The 17386-nt window shown below is 37.1% G+C and overlaps 1 protein-coding gene across 2 annotated transcripts in view; it reads right to left on the bottom strand.

Moving 5' to 3' along the window:
- The window catches only part of LOC141404898 (uncharacterized), a 163307-nt gene extending 146740 nt beyond the window's left edge, over positions 1-16567 (bottom strand). Inside the window, exon 1 of one of the 2 annotated variants that reach the window (XM_073988724.1) lies at positions 16071-16567. The gene's annotated coding sequence lies outside the window, so the exon portion shown is untranslated. The remainder of the gene's footprint in view (positions 1-16070) is intronic. The other variant, XM_073988725.1, reaches the window with a different exon arrangement.
- Positions 16568-17386: the final 819 nt, after the last annotated feature.

The following is a 17386-nucleotide window of genomic DNA, read 5'->3' as shown; positions in this document are numbered from 1 at the left end:
TACGGCTATATGGGGGCTATATCAAAACATGGACCCCAGGGACCCCATTTTCAATACGTTTAATACTATTGTCATAAGAAAGTATTGAGCCAAATTTTGTCAGCCAACGTCAAGTGGTTCGGCAGATAAGGAGTTTTTACCCAATATTTGAATAAATAATCGAAATCGGGGTACCCTTATATGGGGGCTACAGGAAAACGTGGACCAACGTTGACAAATATGTGCAAGGATATATTATACTCCTTGAGGACTCACTGTGCCAATTTGGTTGTAAAATGTGGCTAATAGATGAAAAATACCTTAAATCGGGAGGTACGGTTATATGGGGGCTATATCAAAACATGGACTCAGAGACCCCATGTTCAGTACCAGAAGTTCATTTGACATAAGAAAGATTTATGCCAAGTTTTGTCAACTACGTCAAGTGGTTCGGCAGTTAAAGAGTTTTTACCCAACATTTGGGTAAATACTCTAAATCGGGGTACCCCTATATGGGGGCTATTAGAAAACGCGGACCTACATGGACAAATTTTTGCAAGGATATTTTCTACATAACTCACTGTGCCAAGCTACAGTCAATATTATTATAAAATGTGGCTAATAGACAAAAAATACCTTAAATCGGGAGGTACGGTTATATGGGGGCTATATCAAAACATGGACCCAGCGACCCCATGTTCAGTACCAGAAGTTCTATTGACATAGAAAGATGTAAGCCAAATTTTGTCAGCCTACGTCAAGTGGTTCTGCAGTTAATGAGTTTTTACCCAACACTTGGGTAAATACTCGGGTAAATACTCGGGTATTTACCCAAGTATTTACCCCATAGTTTAAAGTATTGTAAAACTATCCATTTTGAAACGAATTTACAACCTAAACCCAGAAATAGGGTCTAAGATGTTGTATTTGCTATTCAATATAGTAAATACCCAAATAAATACCCACAAATGGGTATTTACCCGGTATTTACCCACCGTGTGGGTATTTACCGGGTAAATACCCCGTAAATACCATCTCTAATTAGGAATTAACTGCACTAAGACACAAATGTTGAACTTTTGTGGGTGAGGTACCCTTATGGAGGACCGATATGGGCCATTTTAGAAGTTAAATTAAATTTTGACAAAATATTAGGAGATCCAAAGTTTGGACAAAATTGGTTGCCCCATTCAAGTGATATCGTCCTAGCATTTTAGTGAAACTTTTTAAATATTGGGGAGAAGTACCAGAAATTGTGGACCGGTATTCCCATTAACCTAAGTTAGGATATAATATGACGAAGACCAAATGTTTCACCAAATCGGTTGAACAGTTCGAGAGTTATCGTGCTCTCCGATCGCCACATATAGTGACATAGGGGTTTTTTACAACTTTCGAGCTGTTTTCCCAAGAAATATGGACTTGCCCCTGGAAAAACTTTTACCGTCGTAATGGAGGCAGCGAATGCAAATCACTTCAACAAAAATCAAAGTGAGAGCAGGTCTTAAAGTGAACTTATCCGAAATTGTGTGTGACAGGTACCAGAAGGAGTAGACAAATATAGTCCATATTCTAACCTGATCTATATCTGGTAGATATATTATGATGTGCAAAGTATGGACTACATCGGTCACTTCCTTCAAGAATATCGTGCGTACAATTTTTCTGATCATTTTTGAACTTTTGTGGGGGAGGTACCTGAAGGAGTGGACCGATATGGCTTATCTTCGAATTAAACTATGTTTGGACAAAATATTACGAAGGACAAATTTTAGACCGAATCGGCTGATACGTTCGAGAGTTATCTTGTGCTCCAACCACTACACACGGAGTCATCGGTTTTTGCAACTTTCAGGCTATTTTCTCAGGAAGTAGGGTCTTGCCCCTGACGAAACTTGTACGCCGTATGGGGGGCCGTGAATACAAGATGCTACAACAAAAACCAAAACGATTCGAGAGCAGGTCCTAAACTGAACTTATCCCAAATTTTGTGTTGGAAGTACCCGAAGGAGTGGACCGATTGAGTCCATATTGGAAATTCATCTATATCTGGTACACATTTCACGATTTGCAAAGTATGGACCAAATCAGTTGCTCCCTTCATGAGTTATCGTGCGCACAAAATTTCCGATCATTTTTGAACTTTTGTGGGGGAGGTACCGGAAGGAGTGAAGCCATATAACTCATCTTCGAAATTAAACTAAGTTTGGGCAAAATATTACGAAATGCTAAATTTTGTTCGAATCGGTTGATCCGTTCGAGAGTGCGCAGACAGACAGACGGACATGGCTAAATCGACTCCAAATTGTCTGAAACAGATTTCGTCCAAACATACTTGGGGTCTAAGACCATTATTTCGATGAGGCACATTTTGCCCGTATGAAAGTGTATATAGCCTCGTTATCATAAATTCTGAGGGTATAATGAATGTCTCGACGAGCTGAGTCGATCTGGCTATGTGTGTCCGTCTGTCCATCTAAACCTTGTAGTCACGCCACAGGTCGCAATTTTGATCGGATCGTCACCAAAGTTTGGGTTGATAGGGGTCCTGGATACAAGAAACCTATTCATTTTGGTGATGGTCGGATAATATTTAGGGGTCGTAGTGGTCAAAAAAACCTATTTGGAGAAAAAGCCTCTACAAGAGTATACAAAAGCAAAACCTGAAAATGAAAGCAGAAATATCACCTTTCTAACGATGTAAAGTAGGTTGTCGTAGGTGGTCAAGCAACGAAGGTATCACAATAATCGCAAATTAAACCAAACTTTTCATTTTTGACGAATATCACAGCTTTGGTTGGGGACCTTCTAAAAGCAAAGCCAAACTATGAAAGTAGAAAATCCCATCTTTACAATGATGCAAAGTAGGTTGGCGTAGGTGGCCATTTTTTTTTGAAATCACGCTACAGGTCTGAATTTTGATGGGATCATCACGAAATTTTGGGGTTGATGGGAGTCTTACAGACAAAGAAGCCTATTGGTGTTGGTGATGATTGGATAAAATCCAAAAACTTTTGTGGAGAACATTCAACGTTTTATTCTTATGCGAATATCTCCAATGGAAGAAGATAATATTTCCTTTACATTGTTGCAAAATAGGTTGGCGTAGGTGGTCAAACAACGGAGATATCGCAAAAATCGGTAAGGCATCCCATTTTTTAATTTTTTGGTCGTTAATAGGGCTCCCTGAAAGGAATAAACATATTAAGTTTGGTGATGGTCGGATAATATTCAAGAGTCGGAATGGGTAAAAAACTTATGTGGACAAAAATTCAAAGTTTTATTCTCAAGCGAATATCTCCGCTTTTAGTAGTTCTATTCCAAAAGGAAAACCCGTTAATGGATGGGGAATATATCATCTTTATTATGATGCAAAATAGTTTGGCCCACATCCCACTTATCCGTTTTTATACCCTCCACCATAATATGGAGGGTATATTAAGTTTGTAACTCATCGAAATAACCTTGGCGACCGTATAAAGTATATGGCGAAAAACAAAAATTTTTTACAATCGATGAATCCGAGTTTCACCCTTTCAGAATTCGCGAACTGTTAACATATTCTATATAGTATGATATACATTCTTTAAACTGAAGTGTTTTAGGAGGAATCCCATAAGGTCGACCATTAAAATTAATTTACGTGGAAGCTGTGTTGGCATCAATGTAGAAAAATAGGTAAAAATGGGTTGAAGCCAACAAGTTTTTTTATGCTCCCTTCCGATTTTAGGCTTAACCTTACATTTTATAGACATATGCCCAAAAAAAGACTCAAAGAATAGTTCATGGGCAATATGATACTAGTGTATCATTTTTCGATATATCCACTGCATCCACCTTAAATTGATGCTGACATTTTGAAGCCGGAATTTCGGGTTTTTTTGAATTGTTTTAATAATTCGGACGCGCAACAAGATAATATTCAAAACTCACATTAGGATTATAAAACTCGTGATTCTACGTCGTTTAATGCATATCTCATGAGTGTGCTCCTTACAGCATCCTAGTAATTGGAGTCTAAAAGCCAATATTTTATGCGTGATTTTTTTTAAAAAACCTATTTTTTGCGTTTAAAATTTACAAGTGACATTCAATTTCCTTTGTACCCCGCGTGAATTTAGTTTTTTTACGCGACGGATCTAATGAGACCTTCCGCGATTGAATCCATCCACTAAAACCGCGGATATAGATACCCTGAAAATAGGAAAAGCAGCAAAAAATTATTTCGACAAATCCGCGTACTAAACCGCGATTTTCTTGAAATTTTTTTACGTAAATGGAATCCTTTATACGCGATTATAATATTTGCGAAAACGCGTGTCATAAATTACAGAGATTCGCGTGTAATATGGGGTTTTCACCAAAAATAGAATGTGGAGGCACATCCGCGGTTCTTGAAGAATCTAATTAAAATTGGTATATTTGGACGTATTTTTGATAGGCGCTGACGAAACCGGATGCGCATCAAAATCGTATGCACATTGCGCGACTTTTACCAACTTTAAGGTTTTTTGCAGTGTATGATGCAACTGGTGGCACACAATGGCCCCTGAGTGAAACATCGAAATATGCATAAATTTTGACAGAGATTGATTCGCTGTATCCAAAAACGGATGCGCATCAACCGACTTTAACTAATTCGCGAATAACGGGCTTTTTAATTATAATATTAATTGAATGATTGTAATTTCAATATTACTCTTAGTTTCCTACCCTTATAAGTTATCACAGTAATCAGTTAAACTCTCGCGATGGTAAACCATATTTTTTGATGAAGTTTTAACAGTATACATTCATTATTCTATGGGATTTTAGCAAAATAGTTGGAGAACTCCCAAATATTTTTTTCTAATTTTTAGAATCAAACCAAAAAAATATTTGCAACAATATTTTCCAACAATAAGTTTTTCTCGTTTGGTGTTGCTATAATATGCAATTTATGTACCCAATCTCTATAAATTTGGTATCATATTTTTCTACGCATTGTCTAGATTCCGCATATATTCTTTAATTTATTTTTTGAGGGTTTGTACGGATTCTGGGACAGGATAATTTGGATTTACTTCAAAATTTTTTTATTATTTGTTGACTTTCCGCGAAAATAATAATAAATTTAATAACTATTTAAACATCTACGAATAGATATGGACTGCTGTTAACGATTTATGCATACATTTTCTCATAATAACAAAAAAGATATTTTTAAATATTTTTTCTTTATATGAGAATAAAAACCGCTATAACTTTTGCGCGCATTGGCCAATTTCGTGAACGCGAGCAGATTTGAAACCGGATTTTTTTCCTTTACCTCTGTAACAAAAATCGTAGATGTGCTCGTAAAAAAAATTTTTAATTTTTTTCAAATGGAATTGTAAAGGAATTTTGTTATTCGCCATATATATTATTGATAAGCGTAAAATTCTAAGTCGATTTAGCCCTGTCCGTACGTCCGTTTGTTCGTCCGTCTGTTGTAATCACGCTATCTTCCGAATGAGTGGAGCTACACGACTGAAATTTCGTACACATGTGTTTTCCGTCTGAACTTAGACCAAGTTCGAAGATGGGTTATATCTGTCCACGATTTGGTATATCCCCCATATAACGGTACCGCCCGATGTCTGGTATTTTTTTGGCCACATTTTCAGACTGAATTAGCTATAATTTGACATTTAGTGTTCACAGTGAGCAAGAAATTTCTCCACCAAAAATTATGGACATAGGTCCACGTTTTCTTATAGCCCCATATATAGCGGTACCGCCCGATTTCCAGTATTTTGACGTTTTTAGCTACATGTTCTGGCCGAGTTAGCTATAGTTTGGCATTTAGGGTTCTTAGAGATCAAGAAAGTTCTCCACCAAAAGTTATAGTCATAGGTCCATGCTTTGGTACAGCCCCCATACAGCGGTTCCGCCCGATTTCAGCTATTTTGACGCTTTTAGCTATATTTTCAGACCGAATTACTCGTAGTTATAATTTGACATTTATGGTTTCCAATGACCAAGAGGCTTGTATATACAGAAGACCCCTTTGAAGTACCTTTTATTTCTATTACTTCCTTTTATAGAAGACCACTTTGAAGTGCCTTTGAAGGGCCTTCTTTCTATAGAAAGTCCTTTGTCTTCTGTAGAAGCATCCCTTTGAAGGGGCTTATATGTAGAAAAGATCCCTTTTAAAAGACTTGTATCTATGGAAGACCCTTCTGAAGTGTTTTCTATCTATAGAAAACCTCTTGGAGGAGGCTTTTATCTATAAAGGACCCCTTCGACAGCTCTGAAGTGTTTTCTATCTATAGCAGACTCTTGGAAGAGACCCTTTCTATCTACAGAAGATCTCTTTCAAGAGGCTTCTATCTATAAAGGACTCATTTAAAGTGCCTTCTATCTACAGAAGACCCCTTGTATCTGCATAAGACCCCTTTGAAGTGTTTTTTATATAAAAGACCTCTATCTACAAGAGACTTCTATCTACAAAGGACCCCTTTGAAGAGGCTTGTATCCTTTGAAGTGCCCTCAATCTATAGTGACCCCTTTGAAGGGGATTCTATCTGTAGAAGACTTCTTTGAAATTGCTAGCATCTATAGAAGACCTCTTTCGAATATGCTTGTATCTACAGAAGACCCCTTTGAAGTGTCTTCTATTTGTAGAAGATCTCTTGAAAGAGGCTTTTACCTCTAAAGGACCCCTTTGAAGTGCCTTTTATCTAAAGAAGTCCTCTTGCAAGAGGCTTCTATCTATAAAGGACCCCTTTGAATAGGCTTGTATCCTTTGAAGTTCCTTCAATCTATAGGAGACCCCTTTGAAGGGGCTTCTATCTGTACAAGACTTCTTTGAAATTGACTGTACAAGACTTCATTGAAGACCTCCTTCGAATATGGTATCCACGAGACTGGTATCCACAGAAGACCCCTTGAAGATTCTTCTATTTATAAAAGACCACTTTGGAGTATCTTCAACACATAGAATACCCCTATGAATTGTATTCTATTTATACAAGACCCCTTTGAAGGGGCTTATATCTATGGAAACCCCCTTTAAAGCAATATCTACCTATAGAAAACCTCTTGGCAGAGGCTTCTAGCTAAAAAGGGCTCCTTCGAAGATGCTTCTTGCTATAGAAAACCCCTTTGAAGTGTTTTCTATCTACAGAGGACCTCTTGGAAGAAGCCTTTATCCACAAAGGACCCCCTCGAAGAGGCCTGTGTCTACAGAAGACCCCTTTGAAGTGTCTTCTATTTATAGAATACCTGTTGGAAGTGGCTTCTATATATAAAGTCCACTTCGAAGAGGCTTGCATCTACAGAAGACCCCTTGTAAGTGTCTTTCATCTATAGAAGACCTTTTGGAAGATGATTCAATCTATAAAGGACCCTTTTGAAGTGTCTTCTCTCTATAAAAGACCTCTTGGAAGAGGCATCTATCTAAAAAAGGAACCCTTCGAAAAGGCTTGTATCAGAAGAGACGCCCTTAGAAGTGTCTTCTATCTATGGAAGATCTCTTGGAAGAGGCTTCTATATATAAAGGGCCCCTTCGAAAATCTCCTTGAAGTGTCTTCTATTTATAGAAGAACACTTAGAACTTTTTATAAATATAGAATAACCACTTGAAGTGATTTCAATTTAAGCAGACATCTTTGAAGAGGAAACCAGTTTGAAGGGTCTTCTATCTATAGAAGACCCGTTTGTCTTCTGTAGAATATATCTTTGAGGAGGTTTCTATCTATAGAAGAGCCGTTCAAAGCGTCTTCTATCTATATAAGACCCCTTTGAAGGGGCTTCTCTCTATTGAAGTATCTTTGAGGTCCCCTTTATCTATAATATAATTCTTGAAAGAGGGTTCTATCGCTAGAAAACCCCTTCGAAATGGTTTCTATACAGAGAAGACCTCTTTGAAGGGGCTTCTATCAAACGCAGACCTCCTCGAAAAAGCTTCTGTCTATAAAAGATCCCTTTGAAGTGTCTTATTCCCCCTTGTAGTCTCTTCAATCTGTAGAAGGCTCCTTTGAAATGAGTTATATTTATAAAATACCCCTTTGGGTTTATATCTACAGAAGACACCTTTGAAATGGCTTCCATCTATAGAATACCCCTTTGAAGAAGCTTTTATTTATCGAAGACACCTTTAAAGGAGCTTCTATGTATCTATGGAATATCCCTTTGAAATTTCTCTCCAGATAGAGAATTTGCCTGAAGGATATTCTATGTATAGAAGATCCCTTTAGAAGTGTCATATATCTATTGAAGACCCATTTGAAGGTGAAAGCCCCTTTTAAATGTCCTATATCTGGAGAAGACTCCTATTAATGGTATTCTAACTATTGAAGTCTGCTTTGAAATGCCTTTTATATACGATGCTTTAAAGGGTTTTCTACCTACCGAAGACTCCTTTTTTACAAATTAAGAAATTCAAATTACAAATGAAATAATTAGAATTTCAAATAGAGTTCTCAAATTACAAATAAAATTCTCAAATTACAAATGAATTCTCAAATTACAAGTGAAATGTTTTGAATTACAACTGAAATTATTCGAATTGCATGTGAAAATAGTGTATTAAAAATTTTTATTTGAAATATTTTTAAAAAGTTTTGTCAGTATCAAAACATTTTTATAGTTTAATGGGATATGTAGATGCTGCAACTCCAGCATTCATAATTGAAAGATATTAAAACAGCTCAAACAACAACTTCCCCAAACCTAAATACCTCAAAACAAGTAGCAAAGTATCAATCGGCTTTGCCGACAGAGATATACCCTCAGCATACGTGAATTGGAACTTTCATTTACTGACAGATCGAATGTATTCATAGTCTTTTCAGAATTTTGTGGCCCTTTTTAGACATTTGAACTTGCCGAAAAAATGTGGATTAGAACTCAAGGTACTTGAAGGAATGGACCCACATAGTCCATAATGGAAGTGGATTTTGGGAGTCATATCTTTTTTGATCGCGCCCAGTAGTAATTTCAGTTTGTCATCGTACAACTTGAGGGCCAGTATGCCAGGAAGCATGGAAAGCTATAAACAGGACCACGGTATACATTTCCAAAGGATCTTCGAACATACCCTAAACTGCACTTATATACAAATGTTGAAGCTTTGGGGGAGGCTCCCTAAGGGGAGAATCGATTTGGGTCATTTTAGAAGTTAAACTAAATTTGGACAACATATTAGGAAATCCAAAATTTGGGCAAAATTAGTTGCCCCGTTCTCTTTTGAACGTGCATCTCATTTTATTGACATTTTTAAATATTGGGGGAAGTACCGGATGTTGTGGACCGGTACTGCCCATCTTCGAACTAAAACTAAGTTTGGGCAAAATATGACGAAGGCCAAATTTTGGACCAAATCGGTTGATCAGTTCGTGCTCTTCATCCACTACATATGGTGCCAAAAGATTTTTTACACCTTTCGGGCCGTTTTCTCAAGAAGTACGGAGTTACCCTGAAACAATTTATGGCCGAGTCCGAACGACGTGCCCTAAGACACAACCTGAAATACTCAGGAAATGTCGCCAACATTACTGAGGGATATTTTGCCACCGTTGAAAAGAGTTTGATGTTGCCTGGCCGGAAACGAACCCACGACCTTCTGCGTGCAAGACGGGTGTACATACCATTGCACCACAGTGGCACCCATGCAAGTTACTTCAACAAAAATCAAAGCCATACGAGTGCAAGTCTTAAAGTGAACTTATGCTAAATTTTGTGTTAAGGGAAACCGAAGGATAGGATAAATTAGGATGTGTAAAGTAAGGACCAAATCGGTAACTCCCCACAAGAGTTATCATGCGCACAATTTTTGAACTTTTGTATCTTCGAACTTTTGTATCTTGAACTTTTGTATCGAAGGCCAAAATTTGCACCGAATCGGCAGATCCGTTGTCTTGCGCTACACAGCTGTCATTGGAGTTTTTTGCAACTTTCAAGCTATTTTCGCAGGATGTATGGACTTGCCCTTGATAAAACTTATATCGTCGAATGGGTGGCAGTGAATGTAAGTTGTTACCATAAAAATCAAAGCGATTCGAGAGCGGGTTTAGGCACAATATTACGATACCCAAAATTTGGTTCGAAATGGTTGATCCGTTCGAAAGTTATCGTGCGCACCAGCCAGACAGACAGACGGACGGACATTGCTAAATTTACTCCAAATTGACTGAAACGTATTTCATCTAAACATAATTGGGGTCTAAAACCATTATTTCGATGAGGCACATTTTGTCCGTATGAAAGTGTATATAACCTCGTTAGCATAAATGCTGAGGGTATAAAAATTAAAAATCAAATGGATCAATATTTCCAATAGCCAACCGCCACGTACGTGCATTGTAACATGTTCACATAATAAAACGTTTCAAATAAATTTCCAAATTTGATTTGTTGATCTCCTAAATTTGCTATGGATTATCCCATATCCTTAAATTCTAGATATGATTTTTAACAGATTTTTATTTCTTTTCCTATGGTCTTTTGTTTTCGGAATCAGGCAGCAAACCATCAGGATTCTCATCGTCGTCACCATCAGCATCATCATCGGTATTCTTACTTTTTTTGTTGCTGTTGAATAGCATTTTAACCAGCCAGACAACAAAGAGCATCCATTCTTTTGTGTGTGCGTATGTTTGTATGAATGTAGTATGTGACTGTCGTCGAAACGTTTACGACAAACCAAATTGAAAATGTTTTCAACAAAAACGATAGTCTTTGTTGTCAATAAGGAGAGTAAGAGAGCAAAAAAGGAGCGCACACACAGAAACAAAAACGAAACCATTTTATTCAATGAAAATATTGTAAAGCTAAAAATACAAGAAAATGCCTTCCATTTGGTATGAAAGTGTCAGCAAATTACACCGTTTCTCTTAGGTAAACCATATAGAATATTTTTATGCAATCTGTTGTCTATAATAATGGGATTTGCATCCCAACAAATTGTTCGGCAGATGTCTCATATATGACCATATAGAAGTGTGCCAATTGAACTAGATGGAACAATCCACTTCTCTACGTAGTAGTGCGTATACGTAATTGTACACGTTAGTTTGTATGACGTTACTCATACGTTTTAGAAGTAGGATAGTGAACTATATACACTCCACGTCAGTAGAATAGAACACCTAAATATATGTTAATGTTAGCTTATGTATGTTTTTAATTTTGTAGGGATCTAAAGTCTATAATGTTCCATATCAAACACAGAAAAAATTATGTTTCTAGTTCTTCACGAAATTATTAAATCTGGAGCATATTTCCAAACCTTTGTTCGCGGAACAACCATTTTATCGAACAAAACATCAATGTTTTTATAAGAAATTTTGAAGTTTTTTTAATTATTTTGAAAATGTTCCATCTTATCAGCATCCAAAGTAATCTTATTGTGAAGTAATATGACATAACTGCGCGATTATCGACTTTAGATCCCTACAAAATTAAAAACGTAGATTCATTCGCTTCGGGATACATACGAGTAAGCTAACATTAACAGAAATTTAGGTGTTCTATTCTACTGACGAGGAATGTATATAGTTCACTGTCCTGCTTCTAAAACGTATGAGTAACGTCATACAAACTAACGTGTACAATTACGTATACGCACTACTACGTAGAGAAGTGAATTGTTCCATCTAGTTCAATTGGCACACCTCTATGTATACGGTCATAAGTGAGACACCTGTCTTAAGTGAGTATCTGTGTTTGATACGGAACATCATAGATTTTAAATCCCCACAAGATTAAAAAGTAGATTCGTTCGTTTTGCGATAAATAAGCTAACACTAAAAAAATTTAGGTGTTATATTCTACTGACGTGGAGTATATATTTCTACCAGACATATATCAAGTTCGAATATGGACTATATATAAACTCCCTCGGGCACATCACACACGAAATTTCGGACAAGTGCAGTTTAGGACCTCCTCTCGAATCGTTTTGATTTTTCTTGCAACATGTTGCACTCAAGGCTCCTATTACGGTGGTACAAGTTTTTTCAGTGGCAAGTCCACACTTCTTGAGAAAAATACCCGAAAGCTGTTAAAACTCCTACGGCCAGCATGTGTAGTGGCTGGTGCGCACGGCAACTCCCGAACCGAATACTGCGTTGGTCCACACTTTGCAGATCGCAATATTTCTTCGAATATTAGATGCAATTCGAATGTGGTGCTAATATATAATATATAATAAAATTGTACGCGCGATATCTCATAATCGGTGCAACCGGTTTGGTCCAAACTTTGGATCTCAAAATAATTTGTCCAAACTTAGTTTATGTTCAGAAGTGGGCCCTATCGGTCCACTCCTAGGGGTACCAAACTCACAAATATTCAACATTTTTGCTTTAGTGTTGTTAAGGGTCTGTCCGAGGATTGCGTGGAAATTTCCTGTTTTTTCTTGATTACAGCAATATTATGTTTTTCGTGAACAAGTCGATGATTTGGGATATAATGGTCCAAAAGCTGTAAATTATATGGTGACCAACTGAAATAAATGGATCTATAGAGAGGAATAACTCCCAAAATAAAATCCATTTTCAATATATACGGTACCTCCTCTGTAAAAGTTTTGATCTTTAATCCAAATTCATATTTTTGTCGAAAAGTACACACGCCTACAATTCTGAAAACATAATTTTTTTGGGAAAAAATGTTTCAATTGACACAGCACGGTGTGCCTTAACCAAATTTAAATGGAAAGTGCTTACACCTGGGAAGTTTTTGAAGGTTCTGAAAGTACAATGTTCATAGATGAGAAATTTCAAGAAACAAAAAAAATCGCCGGAGGGATTTTCAAATAAATCGCGATTTAAGTTCACATTTTTAGGGGTTCTTTAGGTTTTCACGATTTTGATTGGAAACCGCGTGTCCTATGTAAATGGGCTTAAAGAAAATATTGTAGCTGTAAAAATTCTCCACAAGATTGACCTTTATGATACTTTCGTAGGTTTTACCGTTTTTGAGATATAGAAGTTTAAATTGAACAACATGTCGCCACGCCTTCATATAGCCCCCATAGAACGTACCTCCCGATTTTCGGTGTTTTGAAGGTTGTAGCCTTAATATTCCTCAGAAATGGCTGAAATTTGGTATTTAGTCTTCGTTGGGAGTATAAAACTTTCCCCCAGAAACTTTTCGGCACAGCTCCACGCCTTGGTATAGCCCCTATAGAACGGTACAACCCTATTTCCGGTATTGTGAAGGTTGGGTCCTCAATATTCGGCCGAAATGGTTGAAATTTTATACCATAGAACAGTAACACCGAAATATTTGAAATTAGGTTTATGGTCTTCATTTGTGGCATTAAAGTTCCATATGAAATTTGTCGGTACAGGTCCATGCCGTCTTATAGCCTCCATAGAACAGTGCCACCCGATTTTCGGCATTTTGAAAGTTTTAGCCTCATTATCACATCGAAATTGCTTAAATTCCGTACTTAGTCACCATTACTCGTATACCCTCAGCCTTTAGGCTAGAAAGGGTATATACTTTGATACGACCAAAAATGTGCCTCATCGAAATAACGGTTTAAGACCCCAAGTATGTTTGGACGAAATTCGTTTCAGACAATTTGGAGTCGATTTAGCCATGTCCGTCCGTCTGTCTGGCTGGTGCGCACGATAATTCTCGAACGGATCAACCGATTCGAACCAAATTTTGGGTATCGTAATATTTTGTCCAAACTTAGTTTAAGTTCGAAGACGTGCCATATCACCTCCACTCCTTAGGGTACCTTCCTCTCAAAATTTCAAAATTTGTCTGTAAAATGGTGTGAACGATAATTCTCGATGGGAGCAATCGATTTCGTCCAAACTTAGCACATCGTATTATTCCTTCTAGATATAGATCGATTACGAATATGGATTTTATTGGTCCACTCCTTCGGGTACCTCCCACACATTCGATTAAAGTGAATTTTAAGAGCTCCTCTCGGATCGTTTTGAAATTTGTTTCAGTAGGTTGTCCTTGCGGCACCCTTTATGACGGTACATTTTTTTCTTTGGCAAGTCCACACTTCCTGAGATATTGGCTTAAAAGTTCCAAGAAACCCTGTCGGCACCAACCAAAACGGCAAATCCGCAAGTAATTCTCGCAGGGAGTTTCTGATTGGTGCAGACTTTGAACATCATATTAATTCATCCAGTCATGTATCAGGTTGGAATATGGACTATATCGGTCCACTTCTTCGGGTACCTCCCACACAAAATTCGGATAAAGTTAAATTTAAGAGCTCCTCTCGGATGGTCTTGAATTTTTTTCATCAGGTTTTCCTTGCGACTCCCTTTATGACGGTACAATATTTTTCTTGCACAAGTCCATACTATTCCTACTATTGGCCTTAATGTTCCCAGACACCCTGACGGCACCAACCAAAATGGCATATCCGCAAGATAATTATCGCAGGAGTTTCTGATTGATGCAGACTTTGCACATCATATTGTTTTATTCAGACATATATCAGGCTGGAATATGGGCTATATCGGTCTACTCCTTCGGGTACCAGACAAAATTCGACAAAAAGTGAAGTTTAAGAGCTCCTCTCGCATCGTTCTGATTCTTTTTTCAGTAGGTTGTTCTAGCGGCCTCATTTTCAACGGTACAATATTTTTCCGGAGTAAGTGAATACTTCCTCCCGGCACATACTAAAAGGGCTATTGTGCAAGATAACCCTAAACATTTTTCAAAAATTTCTTTCAAACTTAGTTGAACGTAATTTAATATTTCGAGTCCTTTATGAAGAACTTCGGTTACTAAAAATCGTTGGTATATGTCAATGATTTGGTATAGCCCCACATTACGGTACATACAGATTTTAAAGGAAACTCATATAACAGTCAATATTAACTATAAAGTCAATATTTAACCATGTTAAGATGTGGCCATAAAATCCAGCTGGATCTGACACAACAAAACCCACCTGGGGTTTCTGGTTGTTTGGGTCTGTTCTTTCAAAAAATCCTCAGTTCAAATTGTCTGCACAAGATTACTTTCAAAATGTTGCATAGTGTTATTATAGTTCCCTTTAATATATTCGGTATATAGGTGGTGATGCTAGGTAGAGTTACACTTTACCGAACTCAAAACACAATTATAAAATACTTAATCCCTAAAGCTACTTATGAAAATGGTGTAGATGAACACACATATGTATGTAGGTTCGTTTTATGAGTATGCATGTACATATGTATGACTGTGGTTGGCTGAAACCACAAACACTGTTCGTTAGCCTACATAAACGGAACAAACATCTTAAGACCGGAGAATGGAGAACATCTGCAGATGAAGGCCATACATGCTAATGGCAAATAAAAATAAAACAGAAACTAAAAATGTCAACAATCTTTTATAGATTCCTTTTTCAATCCTTAAAAAAAGAATTTGTTGTTGTATGTTCCATTACTTAAGAAATGCTAAAGAAACTGCATTTTACTTTTAATTCATGCAATTTATCAATCTGCCCGTTTCACTGATTTGCCTGGGTAATTTATTATCGCAGCGTATTTGGCTTCATTCATTCATTAATTTTCATTTGCATTCAGTTGTGTTTTTGTTTTCGTGGATTATTTGTTTTTCTTTTTTCCTGTTTGGCACAATTGCCGACCGTTTGGTAGCATTTTGTTGATGCTGTGTTTTTCTCTTTCTTATTGATTTTTACTTGATGCGTTTGCCAGCATTCACCATTTTGTTACTTTACACTTCACCCTCATTCGTTTGTTTGATTTTCGTAACTTTTTCCTTACGTTTTTCCTTTTCGTTTTCGGATTTTATTTTCCAATTCATTGCACTTCATTAGTTATACTTTTTTTCTACATTTTACCCTACAGTCGTTTAAAGTTGAAGTTATTTTACTGTTGCTTTAGATTTCGCTTTTAGTTTGCTTCGTCCCCGGGATATTTTGTTGTTGTTGTTGTTACACTTTATAATAACATTTTATGGCTAAGGCTAATATCGACGTTTTTCCGAGCACGCTTTTTTCTATTGAATTTCCCTCCTTGCACAGCATACAACCAACACGCACGCACACAAATCGTGTAAGCTTAACTACTATATTTTCCACACTTTTATGTTGTCACAGACACACACACATATGAACATTTAAACTCTACCTTTTTTCACATGCCACTCATGCTGCCGTGCCTTGTAGGTATTAAGCGTTATTTCCTCTTCTTTGTTTTTGTTTTTTTACTAATAGTTGTTGCCGTTTTATTTTTATTATTGCTGTTGTAATATTGTAATACCTTTGTTTTCAATTATTTTCTCTCCTCAACAACCGTCTTTCACAAAATTTGTTTATCCGCGCCACTTGTTATCCTCACGACAGTCATGCTAAAACTGTTTATGCAGCTGTCAGGAAATGGTCCATTGGACCTCGCCATTACTGGATGTTGTTCTGATGCTGCTACTGCTGTTTCAGTGTTGTTGTTGTTACTTTATTTTCAATCAGAGTTTATCCTTTGTTTATGTGACGATGTCTTGCTGTCGTATTGCGCGCTCTTTATTCACTCAGTCGCATACTCACTCATTCATGCCACAACAGCTCCTCTCGTATCAAACATGTGAGCGTTTATGCCTATTTTAATGTAACGGTATTTATTTTAATGTCTCAACCGGTGTTTTCGGTTATCCATTCCATCACAAAATTATGTTGTCTGGCTCTCTGTAGAAGATGCAACGCGTGGTTTTCATATATTCTCTCTATACGTTTGCTATAATTGAGTCGTGTTGGTGTTGAGAGTAACCGGAAGTTCAGGAGTGCGTATGAGTTACAATGTTGCCATAACATGCTGGGATGCTGGGATACACAGGTTTCGGCAACATGTTGCAAATATACATTTTATGACCGTAATATGATGCAAGGATATTTAGAGGGGATTTAAAGTGCAATAAACGGATTTTTCGAAAATCAATTTACACTGTGCAACACTGAAAATGCAAACAACTTCTAGTATGGATTTTTAGAAAGTACATATTTAGACTACAAAAACCCTAGTTGGGTTTTGTCCTGTCAGATCCAGTTCGGATTTTATGGCCTCATCTAAACCGGGCTAAATCTACAATTTTTTGCATTTTTCAGGCTTTTATCTCAGAAACGAATAGGAATTTGGCCTTGCAATAAATAATCCTCATTCGATTTGACTGAAGAAATGTAATCTCAAAAATAAGCTAAAGCAACAGCTAACAAAGATATAACGCTAATTCCCGAGGTCTTATAGGGTCTACAGCAAAATATTCATCACGCCATAACTCGAAAGGTCGATTCACGGCGGATCTGTCCTTCGGGGTTCTTAATATACTCACCAAGGACATCCATCCCCAAAAGGAATTATCTCATCCCCAGACTTTCACCTCCATTTGGTTTTTATTATATTAACAAGAAAAAAAGTATCAGTCAGCTTTGCTGACAGAGATATACCCTCAGCCT

The sequence above is a fragment of the Musca autumnalis genome, unplaced genomic scaffold (assembly GCF_047663935.1).
Source record: "Musca autumnalis isolate F117 unplaced genomic scaffold, ASM4766393v1 scaffold_5, whole genome shotgun sequence".
Classification (NCBI taxonomy): Eukaryota; Metazoa; Arthropoda; class Insecta; order Diptera; family Muscidae; genus Musca; species Musca autumnalis.
This window is presented reverse-complemented; position numbering and strand designations above follow the sequence as displayed.